Source organism: Gymnoscopelus braueri, assembly GCF_963280865.1.
Source record: "Gymnoscopelus braueri genome assembly, chromosome: 8".
Lineage (NCBI taxonomy): Eukaryota > Metazoa > Chordata > Actinopteri > Myctophiformes > Myctophidae > Gymnoscopelus > Gymnoscopelus braueri.
In genome coordinates, this window is record NC_137609.1 from 4,212,988 (window position 1) to 4,225,626 (window position 12,639).

Consider the following 12,639-nt stretch of genomic DNA (forward strand, 5'->3'; position numbering starts at 1 on the left):
GGGTGCAAAACATACTCTCTCGCCATGCCTTTCGGCCTGGCGGAGACAATAAAAACTGTAAGCTCACTATTCACATCCCCTACGGATAAAGAGATAGAAACAAACACTCGCAAACACCGCATCCACACTCACTCCCTCCACTCAGAGAGAGAGAGAGAGAGAGAGAGAGAGAGAGAGAGAGAGAGAGAGAGAGAGAGAGAGAGAGAGAGAGAGAGAGAGATAGAGACACACACAGAGAGAGAGAGACGGAGAGAGACAGACAGACGGACAGAGAACCAGACAGAGAGAGAGAGAGAGAGAGAGAGAGAGAGAGAGAGAGACAGACAGACAGACAGACAGACAGACGAGAGAGAGAGATACAGACAGACGAGAGAGAGAGAGAGAGAGAGAGAGAGAGAGAGAGAGAGACATAACAGACGGAGAGCGAGACAGAGAGACAGAGCTCCACTTCTTGACTGCATGTGACAAATATAAACACATAAGAGAAGTTACTACCCTAAATTCACAAAAATAACAAAAACAAAGATACAATTTGACTCTATCCTACTTATTAGGAGAGGAAGCGAATGTTCAAGGTTGGCAGCAAAAATATGTAGCAGCCTGCCACAACATGAGGGACAAATGTGTGAACACTATTAGTCTACTACAGTTAATGGATTAATGACATTTTGCTCAAGTTTTTGTCCTTGTATTGTCTTGTTTGTATTATTTGTTCTGATTCTGAATGATGTATTATTATTTTGTATCATAATGTATGTAATGCTTTGGCAATATAAGAATGCTAGTCATGCCAATAAAGCATATTTGAATTGAGAGAGAGAGAGAGAGAGAGAGAGAGAGAGAGAGGAGAGAGAGAGAGAGAGAGAGAGAGAGAGGAGAGAGAGAGAGAGAGAGAGAGAGAGAGAGAGAGAGAGAGAGAGAAAGAGAGAGAGACAGACAGAGAGAGACAGACAGACAGAGACAGAGAGAAAGAGAGAGAGACAGAGAGACAGACAGAGAGACAGAGAGAGAGACATAGAGAGAGAGAGAGACATAGAGAGAGAGGGAGAGAGAGAGAGAGAGAAAGAGACAGAGAGAGAGAGAGACAGAGAGAGACAGACTACAGTAAGGTGGTGAAACAGCAGTGAGATCGATAGCGCAGCAACGCTCCCATTCTCTGTCCACACCCTGCTGCCGGAGGTGACGTCACACGCACGCACGCACGCATGCACACACACACACACGCACACGCACACGCACACGCACACGCACACACGTTGTGGGCTTTGAGGCTTCTTAAGCTCGCCTCCCAGACAGAATCAGTCTTTAGCAGCCGGTGCAGCACAGAGAGCCAGACGCACACACACACACACACACACACACCACTATACTAACACACACACACCACTATACACACAGCCTGCTACTACACGGTAAGATGATATATCCATCTATCCATCTATCCATATTGATACTATCTATCTATCTTCATCTTTATGGATACTATTTATCTGTCTATCTATCTTTATTGATATGGATACTATCTATCTGTCTATCTATCTATCTATCTATCTATCTATCTATCTTATACAGTATATCTGTCTATCTTTATTGATACTATCTATCTTTATCTCAATGGATACTATCTATCTATCTATCTACGCATCTATCTATCTACTTTGTTACATATTGGCATATAGATGCATTGTGAGCTTGTGGGTCAGGGTTTTTCCGATGCGCGCGGGGGGGGGGGGTCATCCCTGGCACAAAATGTTTTCAACTAGGTGTGTGTGTGGGGGGGGGGGGGTCCGTGGTCGAAATATGTTTTGAATTTGGGGGGTCCTTGACAATGTGTGAGAAGCATTGCACTAGAGCCTTAGTGTGCTTTAGAGTCATGATGGATGGATGGATGGATGGATGGATGGATGCTAGTGATGGATGAGACACAGTGAAGGTACACTGTGTTCACTCCTTTAACCCATACTACTTTGGGCTATTCAAAAATTGCAGATCTACAGTAGATCTGCATTTCTTCGTGAAGAATCGTGAAAATGTGCTTAAATCTTTGAATATATATATTTTTTTTTAAAGCAAACATTTTTAACTAAAATCTTTGCTTCATGGGGGTCCCTGGATCTAAATATCTTGAGATGGGTGGTCTGTGACCAAATACTTATGATTGTGGAGGTCCTTGACATGAAAACGTGATATAGCAACATACCTTTTTCATCAAAGATCGACATTTTGTAGAATCGGAACCTCAGGCCTTAAAGGGTTAACTCCCAGGGACCGTTAACCACTTCAACCCCATTATATGGTTGACCCACCGGAGTCGCTCAGGGCTCTACACTAGTGTCCTTTCGGTCTTCTGTTATCGTTGGTGGGAAAGCTTTCGCAAGGAAAATAACCGATCTACAAGCTCACAAGGTGCCGCAGTGTGAGCTTGTAGATCGGTTATTTTTCTTGCATGCGAAAGCTTTCCCCACAATACGGATGCTGCGGGGTTTAAGAGGTTAATCCTTTGTACAAAACTGGTTATCAAAAGTGGGTCCTTGAGGGGGTCCCAGGGGGTCCCCAGCTAAAAGTGTTTGATACAGCATCAACAAATCTGCTATATCAATACATCAGCCATTTATAAATTGGTGATCTATAAGTTCATAACGCGACGCTATGCGATCCGCTATTTAAAGGAGTAGCTCACCCAAAAATAACGTATTTTCTATCAATTACACACCCAATGAAGCCTTGAATTCATTTATTTATTGTTTTTGTCGCATTCTTAAGCCCATAATGTGTTGACCAGGTGTATTTACATCAGCATCTTTCCGCCGCTCATCAAATTATTGTCTTAGGAATGCGACAAAAACAAAAATATAAATCCATGAATTCAAACGTTCATAGGGTGTGTAATTGATAGAAAATAAGTAATTTGTTGGGTGAACTACTCCTTTAAGAACAAAAAAAATCCTGAAAAAGTGTGAAAATGTTTAAAACATTTTACCAACACGATATATTGTCAAACGGGGGTCCACGGCCGAATCTGTATTGATTTGGGGGTCCTTGACATGAAAATGTTTGAGAAAACCATTGATTTTGCAGCACTGTTTCTTGGTCCACGGACCACTAGTGCTCCGTGACATGATTACAAGTGGTCCATGGAGAAAAGGTTTTACAATTTTAAAATATATATATTTATATATTGTATCTTTTGTTAAAAAAAAAAGCTTGAGATGAAATATTAACTGTGAAGGGCTTGATATGGTCTCTGTCGGGCGGAAACCTCAAGTCCAAAAATGTCCAAAACTGTTACTTTTCAGGATTCAAATTCAAAAGCATCAAAAGTAGCTGATCTACAAGCTCGAAACGCGGCGCGTGCTACTCTTGATGCTTTCGTGTGATGCTGTAGTGTGATCAAGTAAGGCGTTGATTTACGAATAAACACAAAAGGTTAGAATATGGAGATAAGAGGTTTCTGCCCGACAACAACGATATGCTTCGTTGCACCTGGTGCCACACACCAGAAATAGCACTGGTACAATCTCTGTGTGTGCGTGTGCGTGTGCGTGTGCGTGTGCGTGTGCGTGTGCGTGTGTGTGTGCGTGTGTGTGTGATAAATGGATTGGTCATGAATTTCAGGAGGGTGGGGGGGTTCATTCTGTTGAATCACTGTGGAGGAGAGGAGAGGAGAGAGAGGAGAGGAGAGGAGAGGAGAGAGAGGAGAGGAGAAATGAGGAGAGGAGAGGAGAGGAGGGCTAAACGTGGAGGACGGAACAAATGAACCGAAGACGGGGGGGTGGGGCACATGTCGGAGATCTGACTGATTAGCAGCAGTACAACGAGACGAAAAACCCAAGGCCACCGCAGACCCCACACACACACGCATGCGCGCACACACACACACACACACACACACACACACACACACACACACACACACACACACACACACACACACACACACACACACACACACACACACACACACACACACACACACACACACACACACACACACACACACACAGCGCGTCAGTGTGCTGGTAGAGCATGGCAGTGCCATGTGGTTGCAGCAGGTGGTTGGTTGTATGTGTGTATGGGAGGGCGGGGTGGATCACATTTATCCCCCACTGACAACTGCACTGCAACCTCCATGTTTTCACCCTGGATCCGCTCAAAGTAACTAGTAACTAAAGTTTTCAAATAATTGTAGTGGAGTAAAAGTACAACATTTGCCTCTGATATGTAGTGGAGTAGAAGTAAAAGTATACTCGCTCCATGTTTTCACTCTCAGACGTTGAAAGCACGTTCAACCCAGTCCCCCTGAGTACAAGACTGTTGACTCACACAATCTGCTAAATGCTTCCTCCAATACTGTCGGTGCAACGGAAGCGCTGCTGGAAAAGCGCTGACTGTAACCCCCCCCCCCCCTCCCCTCCTCCCCACACTTTCATTTTGTCTTCTTTGCGGTCACATACATTTGTCCTATACTGTAAATGAAATTAGTCAAATTAGGCATATCGTCGCTGTAGAAGCTATTTCATTGTTCACTAGTAAGGACTGTGAGGCAAGAAAAAAGCGCTCCTCTCCCCCAACACTCTTTCCAGGAAGAGACAGGCTGATGATGACAACACTGATGATGTGTCCACGTTTGTGCATCAGTTGATGTTTTATTAACTGTAAACTCTGGGAGTGGGAGTACCAGTGACAACCAGGAACAGACTGGGTGACGACCATGAACAGCGTGGTGACATCTGGAGAGACAGAGGACGGCCGGAGAGACGGCGACCCTCGGTAGAGAGGGTTGGCAGCCCTAACCACTTCTTCTGAGAGGAAAAAGCCAAAAGCTACAGACTGCGGTAAAACCTGCAAGGAGGGTTTGAAAAAGGCAGAATGAGATGTTTGTGTCCAAGCAGCAACGACGACGCAACGCACGGAAGAAGGCTCACTTCTGGTCAGACGAAGGAGCGGCCAGGCCCCGGAGGCAACCCACAGTGCCCAGAGCCTCACCTGCTGCTAACATCTCACCTGCCACCCTAAGCCCCCTCAAGAGACAGTAGGGGGCAGTAGCATGCCACTTGGACACAGGCCGGTGTCTGATCAGCCTCGGTCGGGTCGCCTGGAGGAGGGTGTCTGTTGCAAGACCCCAAACACCCAGTGACTCCAGGAAACAACACTGATGATGTGTCCAAGTGTGTGCATCAGTTGATATTTTATTAACAGGCTGTAGTTTCTATTAGCTTGTAAATCCCCATCAATGATGTCACTGGTAGGCAAGGTTTCTGACCAGGGGGTCCACAGCTAAATTAGTTGTGACACAATCATTGTAACCACTTAAATCATATTTTATAGGTTGGCTTTTACAAAATAGCCGATATACAATCTCATAGCATGTCTAGATCTGCTATGTTTGAAAAATCGTTGCAAGTCTTTGAATATATATATATTTATTTTTAACTAAATTCTTGCTTCTGGAGGTCCCTGGCACAAAAACTAAAATTGAGATGGGGTCCGCACCCAAATACGTATAATTTTGGGAGTCCTTGACAAGAGAAAGTTTGAGAACCACTGATGTACAGTATATATCAGAGGTTGTCCTCATAAGAACCTTTTCAGTGGTTACGTTGACACTCAGCATTTTGCAGTGTGGTTGGTATAAAAACTAAGGAGTGCATAATGGGGGCGTTGCTGACACAGCTGACTTGATGCAGCGCATTGCCCTAGATCCGCATATGGTTGCTGTCCAGCAGAAACCTCTTATCTCCATATTTTAACTTTGTGTCTTTTTCGTAAGTTAATGCCCTACTTGATCACACTACCGCGTACGTCACACAAAAGCGTCAAAAATAGCAGATCCACAAGCTCAAAACGCGGCGCAAAGCGACACGTTTCGAGCTTGTCGATCTGCTGTTTTTGCTACTTTCTCATTTGAATCCTGTAAAGTAACAGTTTTGAACGTATGAGGTTTCCACCCGACAGAGTCGATATACTGTAATGTCAAGCATTGTTGGTTTACTTCCAGCTGGACACGAAACAGTTATTGAGTCACATGCTGTCTCGTGGTCTTCCTCTACACCCCCCGCTTCACCCACCGATGTCCTAACTGTCTTTTAACCCATTCAATCCGGGAACGCATGTGTGTCATTTTAAGATTTCTTTGGCTATTCAAAGAATGTGCAGATATACAAGCTACTAGCGCTACGAGCTTGTAGATCTGCTATTTGAATATATATATATATATTTTAAAGCGAACATTTGTAACTCAAATCTTTGCTTCTGGGGGGGGGTCCCTAGAACATAATAATTTGAGATGGGGTCTGCGACCAAATACACCACATTTTGTGTGCAGTGGGTGCATAGTCTCTCATTCTCTTCTCCCCTCCCCCCTCTCCCTCTCTCTCTCTGTCTCTCTATGTCTCTCTCTCTCTAGACTCCAGTCATCATGTCAGACAAACCAGACCTGGTGGAGATCGTCAGCTTCGACAAGAACAAGCTGAGGAAGACAGAGACCAGGGTGAAAAACCCTCTGCCCACCAAAGAGAGTATGTATGTCTGTCTGTCTGTCTGTCTGTCTGTCTGTCTGTCTCAGAGATCTCGTTAGGGGTGTGTGCATGCATAGAGGCCATCCACAGGAGGCCATCCACAGAGCCTAGTCCCTCCACGTGCCAGAGCCTCTCCTCTCCCCCATTCCTGCCATAGTAGTTTCGGACAAGCGTATTGAGTGGCCCTGTCTTTCCCTATTTAGGACTGACCGTGGGTAGCTACAGTACCTGGGACGTAAGTCGGGGCTTGATCAACCCTGGCTGGGTCACCTGGGCGAGGGTGTATGTTGCGAGACCCGAAACATCCTATGACCCCAGGCTACAACACTGATGATACGTCCCAGGTGCATCCATGTGATGTTTTTTCGTTATAGTCTTTTGCATAAAATAGTTTTAGTCATATTTTAGTCATCTGAAAAGGTTTAGTCTAGTTTTAGTCGACTAAATATCATAAGGTTTTAGTCGACTAAATCTACAGTTGATTTAGTCGACTAAGATGTATTTTGGCGGTGCCTTGATGGCGTCGTAACGGCTGATTTTACACTTGGTTGCATGCTGGAAATAGCCGATCTACAAGCTCACAACGCGAGATCGGCTATTTTCAGAGCGCAACACCCGAGCGCAACCAAGCATAAAATGACTTGTCTTTTAGTTCTACTGGATCTCTTCTCCACTAGTCCCTCACTAACATTTTAGTCTAGTTTTTCTTGTTGACGATATTGCCAACATATTTAGTCTTAGTTTTGATTTAGTTTTCGTCAGTGTAAAAAGGTAATGCTCAATGCATGTTTATCTCTCCGGACATGATATCCAAAGAGCTTTCTCTGAGGCCGGTAATTGCTGGTTTTGGCCATTTATTTGACGACAAAAGAAGCCAGGGTAATATAATATAACACACACACACACACACACACACACACACACACACACACACACACACACACACACACACACACACACACACACACACACACACACACACACACACACACACACACACACACACACACACTTTCAATTTCATCCAATCAGGGGAGAAAGCCCCACACAGATCATTTCTCATTTTATAGGGTTCCTTCCAGTTCCATTTGTGTCTGGTGTTTTATCACTTCCAATTTAACTTGTTTATCCTGTATCCTGTAAGAGTTCCGTATCCTGATTGGATAACATGTGTATCCCAATCTGAAAATTTAATTTCTGAGCTGCAGAGACAGGGAGGTAGACCCCTGTTACTGAACAAACACTTAAGGCAGGTACAGACTGTAGGATTTTAAAGTGGTCGGGGAGTCATCTGATCGTTAAGCATTACACACTGCAGGAGTTTATTTCTTGAAATCGGCTGTCATAATATCGTTGTGGTCTTCACAACAGGATTGATCCCCGACAAGGGCTGACACACTGTAGGATAGTTCACTAGGATGCTATCTCCAGAGTCAGACCCAATACATACATTTGAGTTATTCCAATTCATTTTAATCGACGTATCCCGTGATATGCCTCTCTCCCTCTCCCCCCTCTCTCGCTCTTTCTCTCTCTCTTTCTCTCTCTCTCGCACGTCAAGTGCGCAGAAGCGGTCAGTGACAGCGTTGCCATGTCCGCTTATTATAAGCGACTTTGGGCTTGTTTTTCTGTAGAGTTGCTTGTAAATATTGGTTGTTGCGGGGTGCATTTTTTGGGCTTATTTGTATAGTTGCTTATTTGGCCTTGTTTCCTAATGTTGATTAAACCAGTGGTTTAAACAACACATATGTATTTGTCCGCAGACCCCCCTTCTGTAAATATGTTGTGCCATCATAGACCCCCATACAAGATTTGTGTGGATTTGGAAAATATTCCACAATTTTCTCAAGATTTTTCTTTGAAAATAGCTGCGACGCGTTGTGAGCTTGTAGATCGGCTATTTTCAAACATCCAATGTATTTGTAAATAGGTTTAAAGTGCTCAAGTGGCCTTTTCTTGGGCTTGTTTTCATAGACCTGGTTGCTTATTTCTCTCGCAACATCTGGCAACGCTGTTCTGACACAACGTGCACATGCTGCGCACACACACACACACACAGAGCTCGCTCTCGCTCTCACTCTCTGTCTGTCTGTCTCTCTCTCTCTGTACAATTCCTCTAAAATAAACAGCCCACCAGGCTCGCTCACTCTCTCATTTTGTTTTATAATGTTAACTTAATACAGGACTGGACGGTAATATTGCGGTAGGGACTGTTTGTTGTGGTCAGATCCAGCGACGCTCCCCTGGCCACGGTGGCTGTAATGTGCTCTCATTGGCTGTAGCGTGCATCTCCTCGCAAGGTGGTCGCAGCCCCGTTCATATTGTATGATATTGTCTGCTGTCCTGTCCCAGACAGAGCTGAATATCTAACATGGTAGTTATCTGAAAACGGTCGGAAAGCCGTCGCAGAGCGGATAATCGCGGCCATATCGTCTCGCGGTGCCTTTCACACACAGCGAGCATTATCTCGCAGATCAAAGGCCGATCTGCGTCAGATCGGGAGGTTTTGTCGGCGAGCGCCAAAAAATTTCGGCGACAGCAATATCGGACCCAATCTCCTGCAGTCTGTACGGGCCCTTAGTTTATAGCAACTAGTCCATACCCGGTTGACGCATCCGTGGGGGGATATGTGCACATGATCTGGCAACCCGGGAGGCAGTTCGTCCCATAGCTGGGCAGCCCTGTAACCATGGCGACAGTGACCTTAACCACTTGAACCCTGGCATCCCTTTTCTGAGGAGAACTTAAGCCAAAAATCGTCGATCTACAAGCTCACAACGCCTCACAGCGCGAGGCGTTGTGAGCTTGTAGATCTGGTATTTTTGGCTATAGAGGTATAGGTGTAGAGGGAAAAAAGAACAGACCAAGTAAACAAAAAAAGTTTAATCTGAAACACAATTTTAAACAATATAGTGGGGGTCCCTGCTTCATCTCTCTCTCAGCTAGGGGGTCCGTGGCCTGAAAACGTTGAAGACCCCAGGTTTACACCATAGACTGTATAAAAGAGATGGACAAAGTGACACCCCAGACTCTACAGACCGTAAAAGAAGCCTATTTTTCAACAATTTCAAATCCGCCATCTTTAATGTATACAAAAAAGCAACCGGAAATCAATCGCTAAATGAATGCTATTGGTTGTGTAGCTTTTCAATCAAATCATCCCGCCCATCCTAGAGCATACCCTACTTTATCGTCAATTTTAAAATAAATGGGACCATCATTTACCAAAACGCATATCATGGTGATTGAAAGAAGATTTTAAACTAGCGACTGGAAGCACAGTATTTATGACAATGTGTATTAAGGTAATAAAATCAAGTCTAAAGTTAAGTCAAAAACCCACCCAGTTGAATGGAGAAAAAATATTTCTGACACCAGCAGGGGTAAAACAGTGAAACTACAGGCCATTCATATGAACTGTCACTTCCTATATAGACTCAATTTCAAAGCAGGAAGCTGGGCCCTTGGTTTACACAGAGACGCAACAGTGATTGAAAACGCTGTAGTGTGCATGCCAGGTGGCTAGGTGGCAGTGGTAAAGTAAGTAAGTACATGTACTCAAGTACTGTACTTAAGTACGATTCTAAGGTATTTGGACTTTACTTGAGTATTTCCAATTTCCAATACTTTTACTTCTACTCCACTACATCTCAAAGGCAACTATTGTACTTTTACTCCACTACGATTATTTGAAAACTTTAGTTACTAGTTACTTTGTAGATTTGGATTATTATTACACAACATTAACCACTTCATTTTGGCCCTATACATTTTAGCGATTTGAAAATAGCCAATCTACAAGCTTGTAAATCTGCTATTTTCAAGGGATTTGTTTACATTAGAACACTTGAAATTGGACATTCTATTATAATGAGTACTTTTACTTTTGGTGCTTTAAGTACATTTTGATGCCAATACTTTTGTACTCTTACTCAATTACATTTTGAATGAAACAGAGAATGTTTTCTTCTTCTTTTTTTCGAAAAGATTTCCACAAAAACAATCGCACATTTTCAGAGTTGAAAACAAATTTAAAAAAAAATTCAAAAATAATTTCATGAATAATATAAAAACAATCACAGAAATCTCCTAAATTAGAAACCAGTAGTAGTGAAAATAGCAGATCTGCAAGCTTGCAATGCGGTGCAATGCGGTGCAAAGCGACGCGTTTGTGAGCTTGCAGATCTGCTATTTTCACCAGCGATGAGGAGAGATGACAAGACATTATACTCTCTTGTTCACAACGCGTCCAGTGTCAACGCGTTACGTTTTACTTACTTTTTTATGTTACTAAATGTTTAGGAAATGTCAGAAACTTGTAGGAAAGTTAAATAAAAAAAGATGATTGCACGTGACCCATACAAATGGGTCTATGACCCAATGTGGGTCCGCAATCCTATGTTTGGACTACACTGCAGCAGATGGAGAAGCTTGATCATATAGTTGTGATGCCAGCATACATTTAATAATAATAATACCTTGTTGTTTCTGGTGCAGCCATCGAACAAGAGAGGAAAGGCCAGTCTTCATGAGAAGCAATACATTCACCAGTCCATCATGGAAGACCTGGGGAGAGAGAGGAAGAGAGAGAGAGAGAGAGAGAGGGGAAGATGGTCAACCCAAACTGGTGCTCAACTAGATCAGTCTACATGCCAAGATGACAATTGTTCTTAATTTTTTTTCGAGGAATGCCATGTTGTTGTATTATCATAATAAAATAAATCAACAATGAACCCTTTGTAGTGTGAGCTTTGGATGGCTGAGTTAGTCCTGCCACCATTATGAGATTTTACTTAATTAAGATTAACGATTTAATGTGTTTTTGACGTTGAACACTGGAACATACATGAATAAAAAATACATTTATGTTTGGCTTGTAGGCTTTGAAGTTGCACGGGGCAGATATGACAATTAACCTAAGTATACAAGGACATGACTGACATATTTAATAACTTTGTACTTTCCAAAACAACTTGTAATAGTGGAAAATAGCCAATCTACAAGCATGGCGACACGCTGTGAGCTTGTAGATCTGCTAATACCACTATTTTTGAAAATGTTTGAAAATATGTGAAAATCTTTCATCATGGAAACGATAAGACGATTATGCAAAAATAATATATAATTGCGTTTAGACGAGTATGTAATAATTGTGATAGGCCTACGGCTGAGTGACTCCACTTCCTTGTTGAAACACACATGTGTACAAGAGGGGCCGTTGTCACGTACCGATGTGGTGAGAGAAGTCAATAATTTGATGACCGGCAGCGGTTCCAGTAGCAGACACAAAGAGTCTCTTTTGTGACTCCTACCGGAACAGCCGGGGAGAGGGGAGGGGGAGGGTGGTGGGATGGTCGATGGAGACCACGTAGACCACGCAGACCACGCCTACTTAGGAGACCATTTGTAGGATTTGTTTACTATTTCACCTAGTGGCTCCAATTGGGATAGTGGGATAGTCTCCCTAAATTAACAATCTTTGGCGATGCGACGTGTTGTGAGCTTGTAAATCGGCTATTTTCAGAAACCTTTGCAATAAAATGTGGAATATTTATAACATTCTAACAACACAAATGCACAAAACATTGTCATGAAAATATGTGAGAACCATTGGTTTAAATAATAATTAAAACATTTGGAAACAAGCCTAAATAAGCAACAACACTTTGTTAACAAACCCAAAAAAGCCGCAACTATCAATTTTTACAAGCAACCTTACAGAAAAAGACACTGGCAACACTGATTAAAGGGGCTAGGGAAGGGGCAACAACTGTTTCTTTACTCGTGCTTTGATTTGTCTGACCAAACAAGCTATAGCGGCTATCGGCGGCTCTACCGGTCGGGACAAGACCGAACCTGCTCGGTCGCTCGACGGTAGTCTAGAAGTTCCGACCCGACGGCACGGAGCTGTCTACAACAGGTTGTCGGCAGGAGACGCTTTCCAATGCCTTCCGCGGCCGAGTCAAACCAATATCAGTGCGGTGGGGAGCTGCCTTTATAGTGCTTGAGAAGATAATGGCCAGGTGTCTCCCCTTCCCCTGATTGTCTCAGACTCCACCCTCCAAACCAACACTGCAACAGACAATGATTAGGCACACACACACACAGAACCCTGACAAGA

At 43.5% G+C, this 12,639-nt stretch overlaps 1 long non-coding RNA gene across 1 annotated transcript; it reads left to right on the forward strand.

Annotated features, from left to right (window-relative positions):
* The first annotated feature begins 1,340 nt into the window (after positions 1-1,340).
* LOC308090268 lies at positions 1,341-11,143 on the forward strand. Its single transcript, XR_013933598.1, has 3 exons — positions 1,341-1,412; positions 6,407-6,518; positions 11,016-11,143. It is a non-coding gene; the product is annotated as an uncharacterized lncRNA (long non-coding RNA).
* The last annotated feature ends 1,496 nt before the right edge of the window (positions 11,144-12,639 follow it).